Raw genomic sequence first — 25,595 nt, 5'->3', positions numbered from 1 at the left:
TGCAGACGACACTAAGATTGGTGGAGTAGCAGATAGTGAAGGGGACTGTCAGAGAATACAGCAGAATATAGATAGACTGGAGAGTTGGGCAGAGAAATGGCAGATGGAGTTCAACCAGGGCAAATGCGAGGTGATGCATTTTGGAAGATCCAATTCAAGAGTGAACTATACAGTAAATGGAAAAGTCCTGGGGAAAATTGATGTACAGAGAGATTTGGGTGTTCAGGTCCATTGTTCCCTGAAGGTGGCAACGCAGGTCAATAGAGTGGTCAAGAAGGCATACGGCATGCTTTCCTTCATTGGACGGGGTATTGAGTACAAGAGTTGGCAGGTCATGTTACAGTTGTATAGGACTTTGGTTCGGCCACATTTGGAATACTGCGTGCAGTTCTGGTCGCCACATTACCAAAAGGATGTGGATGCTTTGGAGAGGGTGCAGAGGAGATTCACCAGGATGTTGCCTGGTATGGAGGGCGCTAGCTATGAAGAGAGGTTGAGTAGATTAGGATTATTTTCATTAGAAAGACGGAGGTTGAGGGGGGACCTGATTGAGGTGTACAAAATCATGAGAGGTATAGACAGAGTGGATAGCAAGAAGCTTTTTCCCAGAGTGGGGGATTCAATTACAAGGGGACACGAGTTCAAAGTGAAAGGGGAAAAGTTTAGGGGGGATATGCGTGGAAATTTCTTTACGCAGAGGGTGGTGGGTGCATGGAACGCTTTGCCAGCGGAGGTGGTAGACGCGGGCACGATAGCGTCTTTTAAGATGTATCTAGACAGATACATGAATGGGCAGGAAGTAAAGAGATACAGACCCTTAGAAAATAGGCGACAGGTTTAGATAGAGGATTTGGATCGGCGTAGGCTTGGAGGGCCGAAGGGCCTGTTCCTGTGCTGTAATTTTCGTTGTTCTTTGTTCTTTGAATGGGTCCTTGGCAAAATTTGGCAAGTCAAGCACTGGAGAAGACCAATTCTACAAAAGATCCTATAACCAGTGTAGAACAGTTATTTAAGCATTATAAGAATTCCCTGAATTGTTCTAGAATGCACCCTGGACACCAATGGAACAGCCCGATCCAAATTGGCAGGCAGCTCACTTCCAGCACCAGGCGGATGCACCTGTAAAATAGGCCAATGAATATCTCGGCCTTTATGTTCAGACCTGACTGAGGACAAACAGGTCCAATATAACCTCACTCATGCAAGGGAATCTGATGTGTAAAAGTCTACCACTGTTTCAGAATGTCAGTACTGCTGTTTGATTCTGATTTTTAAAATAAAGGAAGCCATGAAACAAGACATTAGGTGAAATGGTGATTGAATAATTATGATGAACTCTACCAGAAATGGACCGAGGTATTAAGAATAGCAAACCAATCAAAATATTCGATCTGTAACCTCACTCATCTGCTTGACATGCTCATCTACAATTCCTCTGGGTCAGCACAGGCATGTATCCATTATATTGCTTGAGTAAATGGAAGCCATTTTTAATATGACATCTCTAATACAGTCTTGAGGTCATAGAGAATAATCTATTAAGGGCAAGATAAGGTTTATTAATGATTTTGAATTGGAGAAGACTCAAGTGGGCATTAGAGTTGATCGTTCCTGTACTATTCCATATAAATATCCACTAACCTGGGGATAGATGAATCTCACTCATCAATTATACTCAATGAAAGTGGAAGCAATGACTTTGGGGAATGCTACCTCTGGTACAAATTGTGGTTTACATGATTTTCTAATAGTAAAACCCATGGGGATGGAAGAGAAAATGGGGCATAATGTTCTGACTCTGGTCATTAACGAGTGCAGATGATTAGCTTTATAAAACATTTTTATAGCACTCACTATATATTATTATTTCCTGGGAGCACTAATCGAGTAGCTTTATGTATCAGTCAGTAAGTGGAATACTGCTTTGATTGAATCATGTAAATTATATCGCCGACAAATCACTGTTGCGATATTAGCAAATGAAAGCTTAACTAATTCAAATGCCATTCCTTTATACGTTAAATAGGTGACCAGCTCCATTAAGTTAAGTTAAAACAGGTTTACACCCCCAAAAAAATAGATGGCAGAGGAATAGCAAACAAAACCATTGTGTTCATCTGCTAATATTGCAACAATCGTTTTGAGATGTGTCAGTTTTGAAGATATTTTCAAAAGTTAACTGAAATGTAATCATTCGCAAGATCCTTAATAACTCAATAGTGTTAAAATGATGGTGTTGCAGTGCCCTCTAATGGCTAGCCACTGAAGACAAGATCAGAACACTGTCCCGACCTTCTCTGTGTATTTCAGAAAAGGGGCATTTGTTAAAAATTATTCTACATCCTTGCATAGATGAAAATCAAGTGATTAAAATCAACACCATATAAATAGTATAATTATAATAATTCCTTCACATCAGTTACATAGCTTATGCAAAAATTTAGATAAGATGGTTTTTACAAGCTTGAAGCATAATGGCTAACTTTCTAAGTCAGTCATTGAGCTAAATCAGGGATTTGCATTCAGTCAGATGAAGTTTAAACAGTGTACAGACATCATAATTAAAATGTATGTCTTAAATTCGCTTTGTAATATTGTAATTGTTCATAATACTGTTGACAGCTACTATTGAATTTAAATTATTTTCCGACCCTTGAATCAGTACAACTGACCATTTATAAGTCGTGGGGTTGGGGGCTAGGCAGGATTCTGATGATATTTGAAGGTGACAATAGTTGTAATGAGAAGCTTTTTATGTCGTCTGATGCAACAGAAATGAGATGAGTGGAGTTTAGTCGAATGAAGATCTCAAAACAGGTTTATTAACAGCTAACAAGTATATACAGTACAGAGCTAACTATTCACAGGACTTGCCTCTTGGTGTTACAGTTTCAGAGTGACAGTGGCATGTAGTCACATGACAGTGTCCTGGCACTTGGCTCATTAGCATACTAAGATCTTAAAGGGACATCACACTTCAAGGCAATCACACAACATCCCTTTTCTTTCCAAAGGTAAGTATTGTATGTTAAAAGTAAGAATATATAAAATTAGATCACAAAATTATTTACACATGAATAGAGATTGTGAAATTTACAAATGTAGAGGCGTAGGAGTCCACATATCGTTTCGGTGGTTTGACAACTCTTCCAGATCTGGTTATGGTATAACCTTCTGGGGATATGGATTTCACCCTTGGTTGTCCTGAGTTTGCCAGCATGTTGTCAATGCATTGACTGCCATCTATTGTTCTGTCACACCCCCATCATCGGAGCGCCCTCCCTCGAGTCAGCCATGCACAATTGGAGAACTGCTTGGCTTCAGTTGGCTTCGGTTCCTTCTCAACACCGCTCCACTAAAAGTTGTAATCTCATAGGTCTGATGCTCACCGCACACTCCGGACACCTCTGCAGGCAACCATGTTTTCATTGTGGGGTGTATGACCCTGACCTTTTCTCCTACATGTAGCTGAGGTATTTCTGCCCCTGAGATGCATTGAGTTCAGTTGATTGAAGATCTCAAACAAGTTCATTAACAAGTAACAAGTATATACAGTACAGAGCAAACTATTCACAGGACTTGCCTCTTGGTGTTACAGTTACAGAGTGAGAGTGGCTTGTGGTCACATGACAGTGTCCTGGCACTTGGCTCATTAGCATACTAAGATCTTAAAGGCAATCAACAGTCATAACATGCAATGCAGGTCAAAGGGCATCAATGAATCAGAAGGAACAACAACAATGTTCATTTATAAACTGTCCCAAGGCACATCACATTCGATAATGAAATGGGACTCACAGGGTATTATAAATAGATGCACAAAAAAAAGATCAGCTTGCATGTATCATAGTACAATTCATGCTAAAACAGCAAGAAAAAGACAGCATGGACCACAATGACAGAAAGGTGATGAACATGAACAAGTTTAGATATGAAAACAATAATATGAGAAAGATCAAAAGGCCTTTAAGTCCGTCAAGCCCATTTTTGCTAAACAGCGCGAGCAATCTGCCTCATCATGAATTCTATCCATTTATTTGCCTGAGGGAACACATAGCAATTTTTTTTCCTGACCTCCAAAATTTAATTGAGCAAAACTCAAGAACATCTATCTAACTTTAGAACCTTCGTTATTTAACTCTGGCTTGTTGCTTTGCAGCTATATTATTTTTGTTATTTTGAACCATTGTTCCATGGTGTATTTGATGTTCTGGGCCTCAACTTAATGCAGAAAGACAGGAACAGATGTTGTTTACATCACATCAAACACGTATGAGAGATCACCTCTAACAAAATTAACTGATAATTCTAAGTAATACTTTCGCATAGTGAATAAATTTTCAGCCCAAATAAAAAGCATCAGCTGCCTTGGTAATCAGAAATACCTACCTATTTTACAGTCAGGTATTTCTGCAGCATCAAAAAGAATGGATGGCCAAATTTACAATAGAATGATAACTAAAGGTCAATTACCATGTGGTGAAGTGGCTCAGCAGAAAATACACCAGAACAGTCAAAGGGAGTGCACACTAGTGCACACTCAAACAACTATGATATTTATGTAAACTTTAAACATCACCCTGGTATCTCAGTTGGTAAAGAGAACTAGCCACTGTGAAATAGAACTATGCAGAACAGGATGGTCCCAGGTTTAATCCCCAATCTACCCTTAACTAGCTGATCTCTGCTCAGGCAATGGTTAGAGTGTTAAACTGGCCTGAGCATCCCTTGGTTGGTTCGGAGAGGAGGAAAATTAGCCAGTGTTCTAAGTAGCCAATGCTGAACAATTTATACCTAATGAAAATTAAGAGTGAAAAGAACCTTACAAAAGATATCACAATACAAGAAACAGAGCAAGAGAGATAGCTTTCTAAACTACAGCATACTGAATGATTCAGGACAATATGCTCCTGCAATAATCCTAGTTATCATTCCTCCTTTCTCTATGTTTTATGTTGGAGCAATGATGCTACTAATGACAGGAGTTAACATTCCTCAGTTTTCTGACATTATCTTAGCACCAATCCCTACCTGAATAAATAGGCCCATGAGTTGTTAAATGCTTGGTTTCATGTGTATTTTAACATCCTTCACAAAAGGCAATAAAATACAAGTAGTTAGTGTCTTTGGCCTTTATTCATTATTAACCCTAAACAGAAAGGACTACTTTGGCTTGCAGAAATCGAATAAACAATAGCTGAACTAAATATTTTCTGTAAATTCCATCTGCAATGTTAGGAAGGTACATAACAGTATAACCATTTTCTAACAGACATCATATTGAAATCTACTGAAATATAATTATATTCATTTCTGATTTGAGAGCAGTTTTGCAAGCACCATTTTCACCATTAGATTATGTGTGTCTTATCCGCTACTGTTTTCTAATTGAATGTTGCACCAAGGATACCCTCATGTAAAATAGCCCAAGAAGTGGTGAGTCAACAGATCCCGATGCCAATGGCTAATATTGATAAAATCTGGGAGGAGCTGTGCAAAATCAAAGAAAATCAGAAGGAGTCATTCAAAAAGTGATCAAGGGATACGGGGAGAAAGCGGGAACAGGGTACTGAGTTTGGATGATCAGCCATGATCATATTGAATGGTGGTGCAACCTCGAAGGGCTGAATGGTCTACTCCTGCTCCTATTTGTCCATGTTTCTATGTTTCTAAAATGCCACAAATTACTAGCAATTGATGCTGAATTTCCATGTCTACTGAACCAAGAAATTGAGAATAGACGGACTGATTGGAGAACTTGATTGATGGTTCTGTCCTTCACTCAACCTCCTACCTGCAATTCCCCAGTCCAATAACAGTCATTATTGCCTAAAAATATTATTCTTGTTCACATACTTTGTGCAATTATGGAATGAAAAATGGACTTGCACTTAACATCCCATTTAAAAATTGTGATGAGTGCACGATGAAATATGAACCCTCAAAACATTGCATCAGCAATGTATTCTCTGTTCCCATTGGGTGATGTGTGCAATGGTTATTTTTTTCCTGTGTTCTCTCAAACACAACTTCTGACAGTAATTAATAATTTTAAGTTGGAAGTAATTGCTGTTTGGATGCTTTGCATCAGCCCCTCGGAGAGTTGGCATATTTGCTGTTATGTTGGCAATTGAAGCATTTCATTAGAATGGGCATCATCTATTTTAATAATGCTAATTGATGCTATGATTAGTAGCACTTGGGATTTGGAGAAACACATAAAAAGCATGAATACATTTCAAAACATGACCATAAAATTGAATTAAAGTTATAGTATCCTTTTATAGTTATATAATGGAAGGTAGATTAGTCCCTTGACTAAAATTCTATACTTACTTTGTTCGAAAATGTTTTTCATTTTAAAAATTATTTAGTTCATGTTGTCAATCCATTTATAAATGGTCTCAATTACCAACTCAGCTGAGGGAAGAGGAATCACTTGATCGATGAATTGTAATATATAAAATTGACCTAAGAAGCAGCAATACATTATTGGTGAAAGGAACACTGAAGGAAAGTATTTGGAAGGCTTTTCCTCAAACTGGATATCTATACAATAGCATGTTCTGTGTTAGGTAGTAAACTGCAGTTGCAATAACAGATATGCTGCAGGATGAATAGCAGCATCAAGCAAGGAAACACTCTTACACAGGGATTCCTAATGTAGGCCAATGAGCTTTAGATATCTCGGGAGTGCCCCAAGACAGCCACAATAACAGTACAGAACAACTCAGTGGTCTCACTCCAAACAAAAGCCTGATAATATTGTTCACCCAATCACCTGATCAGAACATTATTTTACTTCACAAGGCCTCGCGACAGACCAGACCTCAAGATTTTGCTAGATGCATATACCAGTTTAATCTCCAGGGAGTTGTAGAGGAATGTAAACATTTCACCATTGTGGAAAATTAGGTGGGTTGGGGAAAGTGCCCTACATCCTCTGCAAAGGAGGAAATTTTACTTTTCTGCAAATCAGCTAAAAGATAGATGAGCAAGATCTAAAGGGTCATCTTTATGTGAGGAATGAAATTGATTGATGAGTTGTAACCAAGACGCTATATCGTCCCACACATTCCTGGGAACGCCATTAAAATGTAAATGATACAACAGCATCTGGTCCCCTAATCTGAATGCCTTTGTCAGTAGAAATCTGTGGTGCCAAGAATACAAGTAAAGAAAATCCACATATTATTCAAACCAGCAAGTAGGCGGTTAGTACAGGTGACAACACAATCTAGTGGTTAGCAGTTCATTCAATTTATTTTTGCCATCCTAGGGCTGATAGTGAGATCTGGTTCCGGTGACATTTCCATCTCACATCAATGAAGAATCTTCTTCTTGGGTTGTTACTGCATGTCTTGTGGATCTTATCAACTGTCACGCTACATTTAGCTCGTTCTATAACACTGGTTTTGGGAGCATGGCAACACATGGTTATAAAAAGGATATTTTGTGCAATTTCTTGATTAGTGAAGTCATTAAGGATTTGTGAGCTGGATTTTATCCAGGCAGCGGGGTCCCGGCACCAGGCCATTAGGCAAGGAGAACCCCACCTTGGCAGTTTGGGAGACCCCTGGCTGTATTTTACGGCGCTCAGGCAGTTAACTGCATGGCACTGAGATCCCTATCCCGTCAATACTGGAATCTCACCACCAAGAGCTGCCGGCCAATCAGCACCACCAGGAGCAGTGGTATTCCAGTAGGCCTGGCAGCAGGAGTGGCGCTGGAGGCCCAGAGTACAGGTAAGTGGGATGGACTCACTGGGGCCAGTCAGGCAGGCTCCAACGAGGTGGGGAAGTTGGTGGTTGTTGAGGGCAGGAGGTGTTTTGGTGCAGGAGCCACCTTTGCAGACAAGGGGCCTTCCGTGAACCCTCAGTGGGCCTCAGATGCCCAAACAAGAGGGCAACCCCTACCTAGCCCACAGTGAGGCCACCTAGTGTTACTGGGCAGCCTCCCTTGTGGCAGAGATGTCCTCCCAAACTGGTTAAATGCCAGCAGCAATGGGAAGAGGCCCTTAAATGCCCATATTTAGCCACTTAAGGGCTTCAATTGGACTCTGGGCAGGAAGGCCAACCTCAGCCTTCACCACTCCTAACAAAATTGAATGATGTTGGAAAGGTGACGGGCACTCCACCCCCACCTTCCCTCACTATTTTATAGGCCCCCAGGCCACCCTGTTCATTCCTAGAGGGCTGATAAAATTCAGCCCTATATTTGAGTTTGTTGACAGTTCAATCCAAGTAAGTGCTTGGTTGATCCATTGTACTAAATTACTTCCCATTATGAGAAATGCACCAAATTACCAATTCAAAAGTAACTTTGAATCTGAAATATTGGGCTGGATCTTGTTCTCCTCCCAATGGTGGGTTTTATGGAGGAGGGACCAGAGAATTGGAGCAGCAGCAGCCGCCGTTGAACCCGGTTCCGATTCTCCCGGGGGTGGGATAGGCCATTTAAGGGCCTCTTCCTGCCACCGCTGGGATTCTACCATCAAGACTCCCACCAGAAACCAATTCCACCCCCCCCCCAAATGGGACACCCATGCCCCTGGACCAAACGCCCATCCCCCCACACCCCCTCACCGGGGGGCTCTTGGGGGCGGGATCCCCATCCCTATAAAGCCTTTAAAGGAACGGGGATCCCGCCTCCTGAAACTTTCACCCCAAAAGATCAGAGGATCGCTCCAGGGTGGGGGGGGGGCTGACAAAATGCAGAGCTGGGGTCCAACCCTCCCCTCCCCCCACCACACTGTCTTTTCAGCCCGGGCTGGGATCCCTGCCTCCTGCACAAAATCCAGCCCATTGTCTTCTTTATTTTGCAAGGAGTAGTTAGGTGAAGTTGGATCTTTTTTTAACTTGTGTATATCGGAATACGAAATGAAGAACAGCAGAAAGAAGATTAGTCTAAAGGAGGGACATTCTGAAAGGAACAATCATGATTTCAGGAAGGAGGAGGAGCTTTGTGTAAAAGGTCTTGCTGTTGCAGCCTTGGTACCAAGTACTGCTGTAGGCATGTCTGGTGAAAGATTAAGAAAATTTAATCTTTCTTGTTTCACTTTAAAAACCTCCATCTCACCATATGGAACAGTACACTGATTTAACTGTGGGCTATCTCCCCCTGCTAAGCTGCAAAATGCATTATAATTTGTATTAATGGTATATGTCTGGTCTTGCCAAAAACACAGAAAGTGCTGTAAAGCAGATTATTTAATATCTGAGAGCTTTGGTTTTCTGGGGAAATTTCTAATTTTGTAACAAATTGTTTATTCAACATCAGCAGTGTTGATCTGAGCCCATTTAAAATATTTCTGTGATGAGTGAAATGTTTTTTAACTGCACTCAGCTAATTTGCATATCCAGGTAGAAATACCCTTTGACATCTTGCAGCCCACCACCTTATTTAAGTGTGTCACTTAGAAGTAGAATAGGATTAGGATGTGGAACATTATCACCATGGGGAAGCCCCAGGGTCAAAAAATGCTGAGATTAAGGTAGAGATAGATGGAGATTGAGATAGAGATCAATGTATTGAAAAGATAATAACATAGCTGCAAAAGCTGAATGGCATTATTGTATGGAAACTGCTGGCTTCACAGAAAAGCAAGACACCTCACCAAGACACAAGCAGACTATTCAAGACTGGCTGCCTTATCCAAGCATAACATTTCCCCAACTACCCAGTTATTCATAGCCCTGACACTAATTATACTCAATTCACAACAAAATTTCTCTTGATGACAACTAGATATTTTAAGTCCAATCATAGTTGCACAAAATGCATATTTAAGTTCAATCTATCTTGCTATAATGTGGATTTGATTACTGAATGGGTAATTAAATGGTGCACATTTAAAATGATATTTTTTACCAAAGACATACATTTTCGTATATAGTCGTGTGTTTACATGATCTGACATCCTCCAGAGAACATCATAGTGAACACTACTGTTGTGCATAATACACTAAGATTGCAATAACAAGACTTGATAGCAATGGGGACAGACTAGCTTTTAACTGTCTAGCCTCAGGGATTTTGCAGGTGCTTGCTGAGGTGTAAAATCTTGTTGTGTTTATAGTTGTGTACTGAAAATAATGCATTAAGCATTATAAATGCTTCCCTTTTAAAGAAAGACTTCTAAATAAAACTAGCAGAGACAAACATCAAGCATTTTCACAAAAATGCATGTTTAGTGGTAAAATGAGTTGAACTACTTTGGAAGAAGATGGAGACAGTGCTCTCAGAGAAGCCAGGTAATTTACTGATCACTTCCCGGGGTTATTTCTTTTAATGATTTGCCTTTTCTATATATTCTATTATCTATTATCTATTCATTAAGAAAAGAAGTAGCAGCATGGAGGACTAGAATATTAACAACATCAACCTGCACAGGACAGAAATAAAAACTATATTAACACATATTAACATATAGCTGCAAAATAATTTTTCCTAGCAAGCCCCAACAATGGGGCTAAATTTTACTAGCCCTCTGGTGTTGGAAGTCGTGGTGAGGCCGCCGGAAAATTCTTACAGGAGAGGCCTGCCACCACCCCCGATGCCAAGAAGGCCCCGCCACATTTTACAAGCAGCAGCGAGGCCATGGTGTGCACCCCCCCCCAATCGCCCCACAACACCGCCACCGCCCCCCCCCAAGACGCCACGCGGTGGCGGGTTTTCATTTGCCTAGTAAAATCTATGCTAATACATGTTAATTAACTTACCTGGACCAGGCAGCCGTCCCATGCCGACATTCTGGTCGGTGGATGATCCCCGTTTGGGGATTCAAGGCAAGACACTGGTGGGGAGGGGAGAGGAGTTTAGTTTTCATGTTTTGGGGGAGGTGGAAAAGGAGGAAACTTACTCCATTGGGTGAGGGATGGAAGGGCAAAGATCATAAAGTTTGGGGGTAAAATGTCAGGACCGGCAAAAATGGTTTATTGGGGGAGGAGAGGGAAATAAATTTATTGGTTTATGACTGGGGCTGTGGAAGAGCCTTTGATCTTTTATATATATATATAAAAATATTTTTTTTAATGTAATTGTCGGTAAGGGCTTGCAGTCCTTTAAAAATGGCGCCGGCGCCTGCCCAGCGGTGCCAGACACCATTGCCGGATAGTACCACTTAGCACGACATTGTGACAATAACATTTCCATTTTGACAGCACCTCTCTCTCCTGTGACCTCTGCCACCAAAAAGGGCTAGAGCAGCAAGTCCATGGGGACTCCATCACTTCCATATTCCCATTCAACTCACATGTTGTCTTGACTTGGACATATGGCAGCGTTCCTTCATCATTGCTGGATCCATATCCTGGCATTTCCTATTTAACACCATTCTGGGGGTGCTATCAACACAAAGAGTGCAGCAATTCAAGGAGAAAGCTCAGCACCAGTTTCTCAGGACAACCAGGGAACGTCAACAAATACAGCCTGGCCAACAGAAACCACATCCTGAGGACAAATATGTAAAACAAACATACTTGGCTGAAACTGTCAGGTCAGTGCTAAATTAGAAGCAATCATGTGACCGTGTGGATTTCTGTCGGGTGCTCCGGTTTCCTCCCACAGCCAAACACTTGCAGGTTGATAGGTAAATTGGCCATTGTAAATTGCCCCTAGTGTAGGTATGTGGTAGGAGAATTGAGGGAAGGTGGGGATGTGGTAGGAAATATGGGATTAATGTAGGATTAGTATAAATGGGTGGTTGATGGTCGGCACAGCTCAATGGGCCAACGGGCCTGTTTCAGTGCTGTATCTCTCTATGACTCTGTGACTCTATTTGCTGTAGCTCCATGCATCTCGGTAATTCGGTTGAGACTACACAGTAGGACCCTTAAAGCGGACACAGGAAGAAACCCTCATCCCATCAATGTGGTGAGGGGAGGATCTGTCACAGAACTAAGTTTCCTTAGTATCGCTGTAAATATCTTTATTTCCTACTTTCTAAACAGGATTTATTTAAGGAGCTGTACTGCAAGTAGCATGAATTTTCCTAAATCTAATTTCAAAGTAGTGATTTTTGAAATGAGTCAATAAAAGAATTGGTAATTACAGTTCATGACACATGTTGACATACCACAGTCACGATTTCTTTCTAGGCTGAAGACCTGAGAGACAGCAATTATAACTAATTTTTTGTGCAAGTCTCGTGTCAAAGGTGAGGTGCCGGAAGACAGAGCTGTATCCTAGCAAGAGTCAGCAAAAAAAGGGAGAAGAATTGCGGGGTGAGAAAGTAAATGAATGTAGCGGGAGGGTACAGGTGTCAATACTCAACTAGACATTGACGTTTAAAGCTTTATCAAACATAGGCCATGTTGGCATATGCAGATACATTAACAAAAAAATATAATCAGCAGTTAATCTACAACAAATTAACTGCCAGTTTTCAGCCAACACATTCCTTTAACTGGTATGGTAATAAAATTATAATGACGTTAAATTAAGTATGTTAAAATCCCAAGGAAAAGGGACTACAAGAGAAAACAATGGATCTGCCATATTTATTCAGGGTTCTTTTATTCTTAATCTTACAATATTTTACATAGAACACATCAAGCACATACAAAAAATAACTGTGTGCAGCGTGAAGCTAAATTGTTCTGGACATTCTGCTTAATGAAGTCATTATAATTTTATAAAGTAAAAGTTACAAAATTTTGCACCATATAATTAAGTCTTCCTAATGACATACTATTAAAAAACAAGTCTTCCAAGAGCCGTCACTGGATTTCAGAACTCCCACAGTGCGGAAAGACACCAGCTGTTCAGTCAAGCAATTGACAAAAGCTGACAAGCAGGGAATCAGGTGGTGGGATATGTTCTTAAGTCTGGATTTATGAGGGTCACTGCGCATGCACCTGTACCTCATATCAAGTAACAGCACATGATAGATTTATTGGGAGCACATCGTCACCACAGCTGGTGACAGTTTATTAACTGATGGAGCCCATTCTGCCTTGGCTTGCAAATGAGCTAACAGGCCCTGTCGCCCTCAGTGAACAGTCCTCTCTTATCCTGAGCATCTGAATGGTCAGTGGTGCATTAAGTTCAAGTCAACATAACCTTCTCATCTTAATTAGAGAATTACTGACGAGCTCTTCACACAAGAAAAATCTAATTATTATGTGAAGTCTAATTGCTGTCCCCGCCATAAATAACATGGACTGTTGCCTTATTACATTTTCTGAGAAAGCTTGGTTTAATCACTCGCTGACAGAAGTGAAAAGGAATTGGAAAATAAGTGGGGGGGGGGGTGTGCTGCTCAATTAACTGAGCAATGTGATAGATCGATATGTTCGAATCTGGAAGTGTATTGTGCATCATATTAAAAAATATGAGGTTTGGCTAATTACTGTTTGAAAAGAGCAAGAATTAATCTCTTTGTAGATGAACTGGAACAGCGGTACTTGAAGCATTGAGATTGATTCATTCAATTTCTTTCTTTTCAGGAAAAATAATTGGATTGTCTTAACCCTTTCATTAGCATTAACCTCTATTTGAACCGTTCTACAGATAACATTCACCCTTTTTTAAAAAAGCTTTTTCTCCCTTTCAACTCCCTTGGTTTCCACATTCTGTACCTAACTGCAACCAAGAGGCTGCTTTGACAACCCTGCTCCCAGGTCTCTGCCAACACCACTGAAAATCCACCCACAAGGAATTACTTGAGAGTAGCCCTAAGTGACTGCCTCCCTTAAATTTTCTTTCCTCCCTCCCTTTGGGATAACCCCAAGTTATACTACCGGCTCCCATGTTGTTCAACCTGGGGCCTGAAGCTGAAGGATGCCTTTAAACCAGGAGCTTATTGAGTGGGATAACATCATGAGTCATGTAAAGTCATTCAAACTTTCCACATTTTCAGTTAGCAATTTCAATTATTTTTCATTAGATAGTCCTAGTTTTAATTGCTTTGTCTGGGACAGAAAAATATTTCCAGTGGTATCCAGTGTATCAACAAAGTTTATGAGTTGCAGTCTATTTTCACCACAAGATGGCAGAAATCAATTAATTTTAGAGTTAATAGAATGAATGAGCTATACTTATCTGTGCTGCAGGAAGCAGAGGAACGAAATGCAACTCAGCCATAGTCTGCAGCTCAAATCAGAACCCAAAATATACTTGTTCTATAACGTAGTTCATGGAGTTACATAACAAATATCATGAAAATTAATGATGTTCAAAAAATGTAATTGAACTAGAATCTGAATGCGTCAGGTTTGTACATACAAGCAAAACGAGTGGCCACTCCAATACTTTACTTTAGTCATGAGCAGAAACACTGGGAAGATTCTGACCCCTGAGAAAATCAAAAATTATTGTCCTCCACCCCAATCTGCATCTTGTTGCTGCTCTTGACTCCAGGGCTGAGAGGATTAAATTATGAGGACAATTTGCATCAACTTGGCTTGCACTCTCTTGAGTAAAGAAGAATGAGGGGTGATCTGACCAAGGTGTTTAAAATTTTAAAAGGGTAGGAAAAAAAGGGTAAATGCAGAGAAATCATTTCCTCTCGTGGGGGAATCATAATGAGGGTGCATAGTTTTAAAATTAGACCGAGGCCATTTAAGAGTGAAATCAGTAAGCACTTTTTCCACACAAAGCGGGGTGGGGGGGGGCAGAGAAATCTGGAATTCTCTCCCCTAGAAGGCTGCAGACGGTGAGATAAGTGGAGCTTTGAAAACTGAGATTGACAGATTTTTGTTAGGTAAGGGGTTGAGGGATATGCAGCAAAGGCGGGTAAATAAAGTTGAGGTTCAGATCAGCTATGCTCTAATTGAATAGAGAATTAGGCGATGATGGGCTGAATGGCCTACCCTTGCTCCCATGTTCCAGCCCTGCTTCTGCTTTGTTTGGGAATCCAGCTTAAGCACCATGCCTGGGAACAAGCACAGCACAGGTCCAGGATGTCTTAACACATAATTTTGAATTTAAAAACCATTTAATAGTTAGCATCAGCAACAAAGAATACCCATACATGTCCCCAGCAGACTGTAATTTCTCTACAAAAGATGAGGAAAATCCCTGCAGTTTTTGCCTTGATTTTCCAGATGGTGAGCAAATCTTGGGAGGGCCATTGTAACTCTCTCACCGGATGTGAACAGGCCGGTAGAGGCCTAGAAATGACATGGGCTCACTCAATGGACTGTCTATGCTGCTGCTATGGCCACTGCCACCTTGGATAAGATCCAGGAGGCCACTTGTAAGGTGCTCCTTCCCACGCATCCATTCTCCACCTGTAGTTAAAATCGGCCTTGGAGTGTAGTTATTCTTCCACATTAGAATCACTGTAAAATGTTTGAGGTTCACTGCTAAGAAAAAGTGCATGTACATGTGCATGCCGAACTCTGACAAATTATGAATTCTCAGCCATAGCACTAAAGCTAAAGTCAAATTGTAGGGCAGAGGTTGCAAAGATGGAGATAACTGCCATTTCACACCTTGCCCTGCTCAAGTCATTTGACCAAGTGCATTATGACAGGCATCAAAATCTCCCACTCTCCCAGATGGACAAAGATGAGGAATGACCTAAAGCCCTTGAATGGGAAGGGAAAACATGGGTGAATCAATGCCTTTTTCCCAAAATAATAGAAAAATATAGACACATTTAGTAACACCACAGCAGTCAACATATCTAAATGGTTACTTCAGAAATATTGTAACCAATTTCTTTCCATTGGAGTTAATTTCAACCATCCTTCATCACTTCCCTACAAATGCTCCACAATGTCTGGAATGCACTGTAGTACCATTATTCATCACCGTCAGTTCATTCATCATCATTTGAAGGAGCGATTTCTGCATCATAGGATTGGCCCCTGAGGGAGGATGACAACAATGAGTTCTCCAAGCGCACCTGCCTATTCATTATTCTTTTAGTATCTAATATGTTCTTGCAAAAATCTTCACTTTACCATGGTATTTAAAGACTGATTCAGCTAAATTTTGCAATACACAATTACACTGACTGCCCAGACTTTTCAATTGGGAAAGCTCTGAACAGCAGCACAAAGCAAGTTTAGAATGGGGGTGGGTGGAGAGGAGGGAATAAATTATGTTTCTTACCTCTACCCACCACAATTTTCTTCAGAGGCATCAATCTTGGCTGGGGTACAATTCCACAGGCACCAACAGTTTACCATTGCCTTGTCATTGAATTGAGAAAGCTTGTAGTTGAGTGTTACATAACATAAGAATTATATGAAGGTCATTGAGTTACAGAACATACAAAAGCATAGAAACAGATAGCATACAAACATTCTTTTAGTGGAGTTTGATTTGTATTTGTATATAAGGATATGTTAAGCGCAATATTTCTCTTCAATGATCAATTTTCACGAGTAAGCCTGGTCTCTCAGTGTCAAAGGTCTACTCAGCTGAAGGACATTAGCAAGACATAATTCTGTTCTCCCCTACATTTCACACCCACAATTTCCAAGATCACAAGATAGCAATAAAGACAGTGGGTAGACTTTGATCTGGTCCTGTTATTGGCCAACGTGCCTCATCAGATAACTAGGCTGCTAGCTCAGGTCACGCCTCCACAGGCAGCTTGCCCAGGCAAAGAGATCAAAGTTGGACTGCCAGACTCGCCAGCAGTGGCCCCAGATAAGGCTCGGCAGGTGACAGAGCTTACAGCAGGTTATTGGTTGGGGTGGGGCATGAACAGTGATCAGAACTCCTGTGGAGCCAGGGAAGCACACAAAGAACAAACAAAGAACAAAGAATAGTACAGCACAGGAACAGGTCTTTCGGCCCTCCAAGCCTGCGCCGATCTTGATGCCTGCCTAAACTAACACCTTCTGCACTTCCGGGGCCCATATCCCTCTATTCCCTTCCTATTCATATATTTGTCAAGATGTCTCTTAAACGTCGCTATCGTATCTGCTTCCACCACCTCCCCTGGCAGCAAGTTCCAGGCACTCACCACCCTCTGTGTAAAAAACTTGCCTCGCAAATCCCCTCTAAACTTTGCCCCTCGCACCTTAAACCTATGTCCCCTAGTAACTGACTCTTCTACCCTGGGAAAAAGCTTCTGACTATCCACTCTGTCCATGCCGCTCATAACTTTGTAAACCTCTATCATGTCACCCCTCCACCTCCGTCGTTCCAGTGAAAACAATCTGAGTTTTTCCAACCTCTCCTCATAGCTAATGCCCTCCAGACCAGGCAACATCCTGGTAAACCTCCTCTGTACCCTCTCCAAAGCCTCCATGTCCTTCTGGTAGTGTGGCGACCAGAATTGCACACTTGCTCCTCCTGGCTTCAAAGTGTATTTTTAAAGTAATAATTTCACACACTTCTGGTTGACATCACTGAAAAATCCTGAGTGTGGTAGATCCAACACCTGCTCCATTCACCAGCAACAGATTTCTGAATGAGGTCCTTCAACAGGTGTGAGGTGCCTAACATATATATTTAAGGGCTGTAATTTCTGTTTTAGGCATCCACCTGGGACATCTAAAATAGGTCCCAAAAATTTATCAATGGGATAAGTTCCTGCCTAAATTGGGTGCAACCATCACACTGCAAAGTTGACGTGTTTTGTGCCCATTTTATGCCTGAAAAATTAATGCAACATATACCAATTCCTACCCCAGGGATTTCTGGCTTGTTTTTCCACTCCTTAGTCCAGAGGTGCTGAAGTTGATCAAGTTATCTTTGAATCCTAATCCTAAAATTGTAATGCTTCACTCTTACTGGAAGCAAGTCCTGGCTAATTGCACACATGTGCATAGGCAATTTGCACATAGCAAATGGCTCACCCTTTGTAACATCAGGAGTGTCACTGGAGAGAGGCCAATGAAATAGTGGTTCATAAAATTGCAAATGTCATTAATAATTACCAATCTGTGCAAATAGTGGTTAACTATTTATAAGTCACCTGTGATTCATCGTTCAATGTATGTATAGTTAAAAGCAATGCACCAACCTCCTGATACTGCAGAATTACAGGAATCAGATATCAACATTGGACAATTAATTGTTCGACTGCTCTCTTCATTCATCTTCTCATTAATGTTGGTGTTTGCTGTTCTATGTATCATAGTTCTACTCATCCCTGTAAATTTTATAAGTGCACACCACCATTAATTTTGCAGAACAGAAAATCATGGGGGGAGGGAAATTATGCACATAAGTTCCATCTTTGGTCCCAGTGAGGCTCCACATCAAGAGCAAACATTCATAAAAACAGGGTTCATTTTCTATAAACATAAAGTTCTAAGATCCTTTTTATTATCTTAGGATACAATTATGCCACAACAACTGATTTCAGAGGTGGCCTGCCCGTACTGAATAGCCACCACCGAACCCCCGCGATATTTCGCAAGGGGGCTCATTATCATTACTGCAAAGTGCCAGCAACCCCACCCCGCATATTACGTGGGGAGAGGCAGAACATCCGGAGCAATAAGGGACCTTTTGTCAGCTGTGTAGCGGGTGCTGGGGCCCTATTTAAAGCGTCCCAGCACCTGCTTCCTGACAGCTGCCAAAGAAATACTTACCTGACTGCTGAAGAGTGGGGCTGCTGTCAATCTGGCAGCAAAGCAGAAAGTGCTGGAGAAACTCGGCAGGTCAGGCAGCATCTGTGGGGAGAGATGCTCTTTCTCTTCTTTCTGCTTCTTTCTCTACCAGATGCTGCCTGACCTGTTGAGTTTCTCCAGCACTTTCTGCTTTGCTGCCATATACTCACCCTGCTGTTTCCCAGTGTCCTGTGAAGTTACGATCCTCTTCTTCCATTCAAATGTAACATTCCTTCTTGTAGGCGTGCTGCACCTGGGTGAATAATCTTAATTTTGCACATACTAGGACGTGAGACTTAAATATACCATAAAAGGCAAATACACAACAGAAATAAAACCATAACTGAAGAATATCTACATATTATGGGCTTCTAATCATTTGACTGAAAAGCCGTAGACTAATATGCACTCGGAATCTGTATTCATTTCTCTGCTAACTGTTATGTGAAAAGACATGTAACTGCTATTAAATGATCTTTGTAAAGAACCAGGAAGATATGTTCCTATTCTGGCTGCATTGCCAACTAGAAATATCACATCAATAATTATGATCAACTGCTGCAGAAGCAAAGTGTATGTGAACATGTGTCGATCTGTAACAGAACAAATTTCCTCATTAGTCCTACATTGGTTTTCAAACATGTGCAAGACTAATCTTGCAGTCAGAAGTTGGAGCAGTTACACTGTGGAGTCACCTTTGCATTTAAAGAACTACACCAAAAACCGAGGATGGCAGAGAGGTACTCTAGGGTGACCCCACAGTTCAGCGATGCCTCCCTGCTCACTCTTCTCCAGGCTATGCAGGCAAGACAGGAGCTCCTTTTCCCCAGCGATGGTAAGAAGAGGCCCTGGTAGCCTGGCTGGAGGTGGCAGGGGAGGTGAGTAGCCATTGGGCCGTCCAGCATCAAAGGGTCAATGCGGGAAGAGGATGAATAATCGTTCCCCCAGCCAGCTGGGGTCCTCCAGGCCCCGTCATGCAGAGGACGACTGCCAAAGTCACCCACAGCCAAAGGGCAATCAGATCAGCAGCCTTCCTCCAGTTAGTCTGCTCGTGAAGAGGTTGCACCAAGAAGGGGCATTCGCAAGCAGTTAAAGAGAACGCACTGACACAAATGGGAATGCACAAGTGTCACGGCAATGTTAATTACTCTTTCACGATATGTTCTTTACCAACATGTGTGTCCTTTCTCTGTATGAATGATGTGTGCCAGCATGTGGCGCCAATGTCACATCCCTTTGCACCATTGACCCTTCAGGAAAGCCAATGTATGCAATAACATCATTGCCATGCCACCATTACACATGAACGTCTCCACGGATGCAATGACATGAACATTGGCTCAGTCAGCTGCTGCCTCTAATTGTTTACACAGAGATGCTGCAGATGTGGACTGGTGCACAGCAGGTGAGTGAGGATGATATGTGGCTTGCAGAGCTCATGTCAGTTCCTATGGAGCAGAGAGCCTTTGTCTGATAAGCCACTGCCGTACATCCCTAGCTCACTGCTAGTCCTGCATGCAGAGCCTGGGTGCCATCTGCCCTCCCATGCGCCTTTCCTGTTGTAGGTCCTCAGCATCCTCATAGTCCAAGGAGGAATCCTGTTAACGCCTCTCCTCATCATGCCAGGCCTGCCCCCTACTGGGTGCGTAGTTGTGCAGAGCACAGCGAGCAGCAAAGAAAGGAGCTGGCCTTTTTGGCCCATAGTACAGGGCATCACCCTATCTATACAGGCATTGGAAGCACGTTTTCAGCATGCCAATCGCCTGCTCAATGGCAGCTCTTGTAGCTCAGTGGTTGGTGTTGTGTCTTTCTTCTGCAGCAGTGGTGGGGTGTCTCACCGGTGTCGGGAGCCATGTCTGCAAGGGATAGCCCTTGTCTTCAAGAAGCCACCCCTTCATCTGGGCTGGTTCAGTGAACAGCAGTGGCAGCTGGGACTTGCAGAGGACCCAGGTATCATGGCAGCTGCGTGAGAAGCAAGCACAGATTTGCATCAAGCATCTCCAGTGATCACATACCAGCTGCACCTAGATTGAGAGGATTCATTTCATGGTAACGTCTGCAGGTGGAAGCCTGGCAGGAGGCCTGATGGCCACATGGGTGCAGTTTATGACCCCTAAAACCTTTGGTTATCCAGCAATGGTGCTGACACCGATGGCCCTCTGAGCCTGACTGTGAGAGTCCGTCCTGAAGCTGACACACTCACTGGCCCTCTGGTGCAAGGCATCAGTGACCTCCCTGATGCAGCGGTGCGCTGCTGACTGTGTGACCCCACAAAGGTCTCCAGTGGACCCCTGAAATGCTGCATTGGCATTGTTTAAAAGCCGCTGCCACTATGGGGACCACAGGCATAGGATGTCCGCCGAAGCCCATGAGCTGCAGGTCATCAAGACAAGTCACCACCCTCTCTACTTGCACAATCACCTCTGACACTGGTGCTCTGACATCTGCTGGCATGTCATGTTGGGCCTGTAGAGGCACAGCAAACTGTAATGGCGAGCTCCCCTTGGGGGCTGCTGCTCACGACCAGGAGCCTTTACATGGACCGCAACTACCTGTTGATTTTGCCTCTGGCGCATATGGATCCTCAGGAGAAGTGGATCACACAATCTAGGATGAGAAACCCATTTCCACGTGATAAATGAAGTTGTTTCCTTCATTTAACCAAAGGCTCCTAACAGGGCAGGCATTGTTGTCGACGGGTACATCAGGTGCTTTCATGGATCAACTATGTGGCGTGGCATGGCATCGCCCATCTTTGCTCTCATTAACAGTGGCACAGCATGACCACATGAAGATTCTATCAGCTGTGTTGAGTGCTCCCACCAGCCAGGTAACCTTTACACTCCTGCCAGTTCTGGCACCCTCCCCACACACAGGGTGACTAGAATGCCATTGCTCCTTCACACACACAAGCGTACAATGGCGCAAAGTGGACACCATTCATAGAGAGAGGGTATGCAATACCTCCCTTCATACCTACTGTTATGATCCTGTACTTTTTTTTTTCGGGAAGAATGCAGTGTACCTTTAAGACTGGAAAAAGAGCCATACTGCTTTAAGGCAACAAGCTCCAGAGACTGAGTCAAAGAATGCATTCTCGTTGCTGGGATCTAGCCATTCAGACAACAAGCCACTGAGAGATTGTGATTCAATGAGTGCGTTCTGGTTGCCCGAGATACAGCCACTCAGAGTCTGAGGATCGAGAGATACATTGTTGCTGATTGACATTTGAAACAAGTTGAAAAACTGGTTATTGAGGGACAGCTAACAGAGAAACAGACAGATAGCTGTACCAGCATATACTGAAGGAAATGAGAGCTCTCTCTCTCAGTTTATGTAAACCCTATTTATTAGAATCAGAATTCAGATGTCAAGCCAGGCTAATTTCTTAAAAGAAAATAACCAATTCCTTTAACTACTGAACTGTAATTGTTGAAATTCATCACTGGAGAAGGAAAGCATCACTTCAGCAGCTGAATTAGACAATGGACTGTTCTACTGTTGAAGAACCTTTTTTTTCCATCGGATTCAAGCAACCTTGGACTATTACTCATTGGAAGATTTCACTTCGGCAGGAGCATAAATATGCAAGGACACTAATGTTTCTATTTTAAATGTTATTTATATCTTAGTAGTGTTTAAGAATTTAGTTTTTCTAATTAAACAGTTAATTTGTTGATCTAAAGACACCTAGTTTGGTTCGCCTCATTTGGGGGTTAATAGATGGTCAATTTGCTGTGTCTTTCTTTAATTTGGAAAGTTTAAAATGATATGTTAGGCGATCTGTGGAGGGACGGGATTGAATCAACAGTACATTTCTCCCACCACAATCAGAATTGTATATTTTGATTGGGGGCTTTGACTGGAGTGGTTGGTCGTAACACTACAGAGTTTGCCTCCCATAGTCCCACCCTCCTCCCCCTCCCTTCAAGTATGCAGAGTTCAGACCCCTGTATATCTAGACTTACCTTCGCTGTTGAGTACTCCTGCTTCCGATGTCCCGTCGACTTCTCAGGTTCATGAACGAGACGGCACGTGACGGCCGCCCGTTCAACATAAAATGCAGAAGTGTGGATCGAGAGGCGGCAGGATGCATAATCAGGAGAGGTGAGTAGTCCTTTGCATATTATAATTGGGCGCCACCACCAAGCGGGGGGGAGTGGCCACACCTAAGTCCCGCCGCCGCCAGTAAATTGCGGCGGGACCTTCTTGGCGTCGTGGGTCGAGGCAGGCCTTTCCCGTAAGTATTTTACGGGCGTCCCCACCATGATCCAACAATGCCGCTGGGCTGGTAAAACTCAGCCCATAATATCCATTTTCACAGACCAATGCCTTGGTTATACTGCTTGACTATAATTTGGAATATCCAATACAGGCATGAGCTCTTCACACATTGCTGACATATATATACTAGCCTGCAATTCAGGCCATTGAATTTTAAGAGCTCTGAATTTATATAAGCTCTGAATAAATTTCAGAAGTGTACAGGGGATCCAAAGGACCTACCCATCAACACTTTGTACATTTACTTTGACACTGTAAGATCTGGGGTTTGCTTTAATTTAATTGTAAGACTTAGGTCAATTATAATTACAGACTAATATAAAAGCAAAATACTGCAGATGCTGGACATCTGAAATAAAAACAGAAAGTGCTGGAAATACTTTCTGGTGAAAGGTCACAGACCTGAAACGTTAACTCTGCTTCTCTCTCCACAGATGCTGCCTGACCTGCTGAGTATTTACAGCACTTCCTGTTTTTATTTCGCAATTACAGACTAAGGTGGGAGAGCTGATCTCAAAGGGACTTTCAGTTCACACTAGCTACAAACCACACTGGGTGCAAGTGTATTTTCACAGGCTTCACAGAATTTATTAAGTTTATTACAATGAGCACAAAAACATGTTACTTAACAAAAGGCAGTGGTAAGCAGTCGCATTCATTGTGGAACATCAGTCCTCGTTAGCTGGTTGACTGCGGCGCTAGTCTCTTGATTGAAGTCTATCTTCTTTCTTTTCTTCTCGATGATGCACGCTGATGTCTCTCAGCACTTTTCTTTGATCACCCTCTGAGGGTTTCTTCATTCCATATTAGGTCATATTCCAACTTGACCCTTTCGATTGGTCAGGTATGACCTCACCTCCCATACATTGTCTCTACAAATGTTTTGATGGCCTTAGTCATTGTCACACAATGGGGAATGTTTGCCATCCCTATCAAGATTCCAGTTGTGAATGGCCTCTGAAGATCTTTAGTTACATTTCCATCCCCATGAGGCCTGTAAGTCTATCAGTTATTGTTACTCTGAGTCTGTCTTAATTGAAATGGAGAAGGGCAGTCATCTGACATACTGTCTCATCTCAAAAGCCACTTATGCTATTGTTGCTGCAGCAGACACAGTCTCAGCATCACAGAATTGTTACAGTGCAGAAGGAGGTGGCTATTGGGCCCATCGCTTCTGTACCAGCTCTCCGAATGAGCAGTTCACTTAATGCCATTCCCTTGTCTTCTCTCCATAACTCTGCACATTCTTCCTTTTCAGATAACAGTCTAATTCTAATTTTGAATGCCTCGACTGAACCTGTCTCCACTACAGTCTCAGGCAGTACATTCCAGATCCTAATCACTTGCTGCGTGTAGAAGTTTTTCCTTATGTGGCTTCTGCTTCTTTTGTCAATTACTTTAAATCTGTGACCTCCAGTTCTTGATCCTTTCATGAGTGAGAACAGTCTTTCACCATCTTTGCAGTACAGCATACGAATTTACATTTCACATAACAACATGATTCCAAACACAAGGTACACAACTTAATCTAATATAATGCATTGATACGCATACAAAGTATAACTATTCCCGAGTATAATCGCATCACTTCTTAAAAGCATTCTCGTTTTAAAATATAGCACCTCATGTAAACTGCAGCAGGCCATAACCTGCACAGGTTCATTCAAGCAGTCCAGTAACAACAGATTAAACATGGCAGTTGTTAACCCCTTAGTTCCTACAACACCACACTCAAGTTGTACTCCTGGCAATGTAAAGCTCTGCAGTGTGAGATTATGTTCTCCAGAGGGGCATCATAGCACACTGGCAGTTCAGAATCAGACTCCTAAATAAGATTGAAGCTTTATTATTGCTGAAGGCTAACATTGTAATATAAACACTATATTAAAGACACCTGTTATGAAAAAATCTCTGCCAAGTTTCTTTTTAAGGGTGTGAAGAACCATATGTCATTTTTATAATGGTATGTACAGTGACACAATTCAATTTAATTCATGTCATGATTGTCAAAGTATTAATGAAGGTTTACCAAAGACATTTTCATGAGACACTGCTGCTTTAATTATTGAACCTGAAGGGAGTTTAGGTTGTCATGATTATCTCATCTGTAATAAACACAATCCAACAAATTCTGATCAATAGTTACAGCTTAACACTGAATTGAGACAAATGAAACTGTTTCGTTTGTAAAATACTTACAATTCCAGTGCTGATTGCCATTGTTGAATAACAGGTTCTAGCTTTTAGCTTTTGCCAGCATTCCAACTTTTCAGTCATTTTTTTCTTCTTCAAAAGCATGTTCCAACCACGTTCACCCCTTTACAAAAACAGGACAGCACATCTCTGGCAAAGGAGCTATCAATTAACTGAAGTGATTATATGAAGGCAGAGCAAGAGATAAAGATCAGTCTCTTTCTCAGTTCAATTGCTGAGGTAAATCAAACTGGTCAAAAGCTCCTACAAAGATTAACACCTGAACATTTTCATCAAAATAAATGCAATGATTTTAATATAAAGTAAAGGGGCTCAATATAAATCAATCCGCAGAGTGTTGGGAGATTAGGAATTGAAGCCACTATCAATCATTATGAAGGAGACATTGGACACTGTTAAAGTACAATTGGACTGGAAATATGCTAATATAGTTCCCACATTCAAAAAAATAGGGTGTCAAAACTGATGCAGGCAAAACTGTGTAAAACAACAGAATCAGTTATTAAGAATAAACTTCAGGAATATCTATACAATAATTACCTACTATACAGTAGTCAACATGAACTCAGTGGAGAA

The sequence above is a fragment of the Heterodontus francisci genome, chromosome 22 (assembly GCF_036365525.1).
Source record: "Heterodontus francisci isolate sHetFra1 chromosome 22, sHetFra1.hap1, whole genome shotgun sequence".
NCBI classification, from domain to species: domain Eukaryota; kingdom Metazoa; phylum Chordata; class Chondrichthyes; order Heterodontiformes; family Heterodontidae; genus Heterodontus; species Heterodontus francisci.
The sequence above is the reverse complement of the archived record's forward strand: the minus strand, read 5'-3'. Positions refer to the sequence as shown.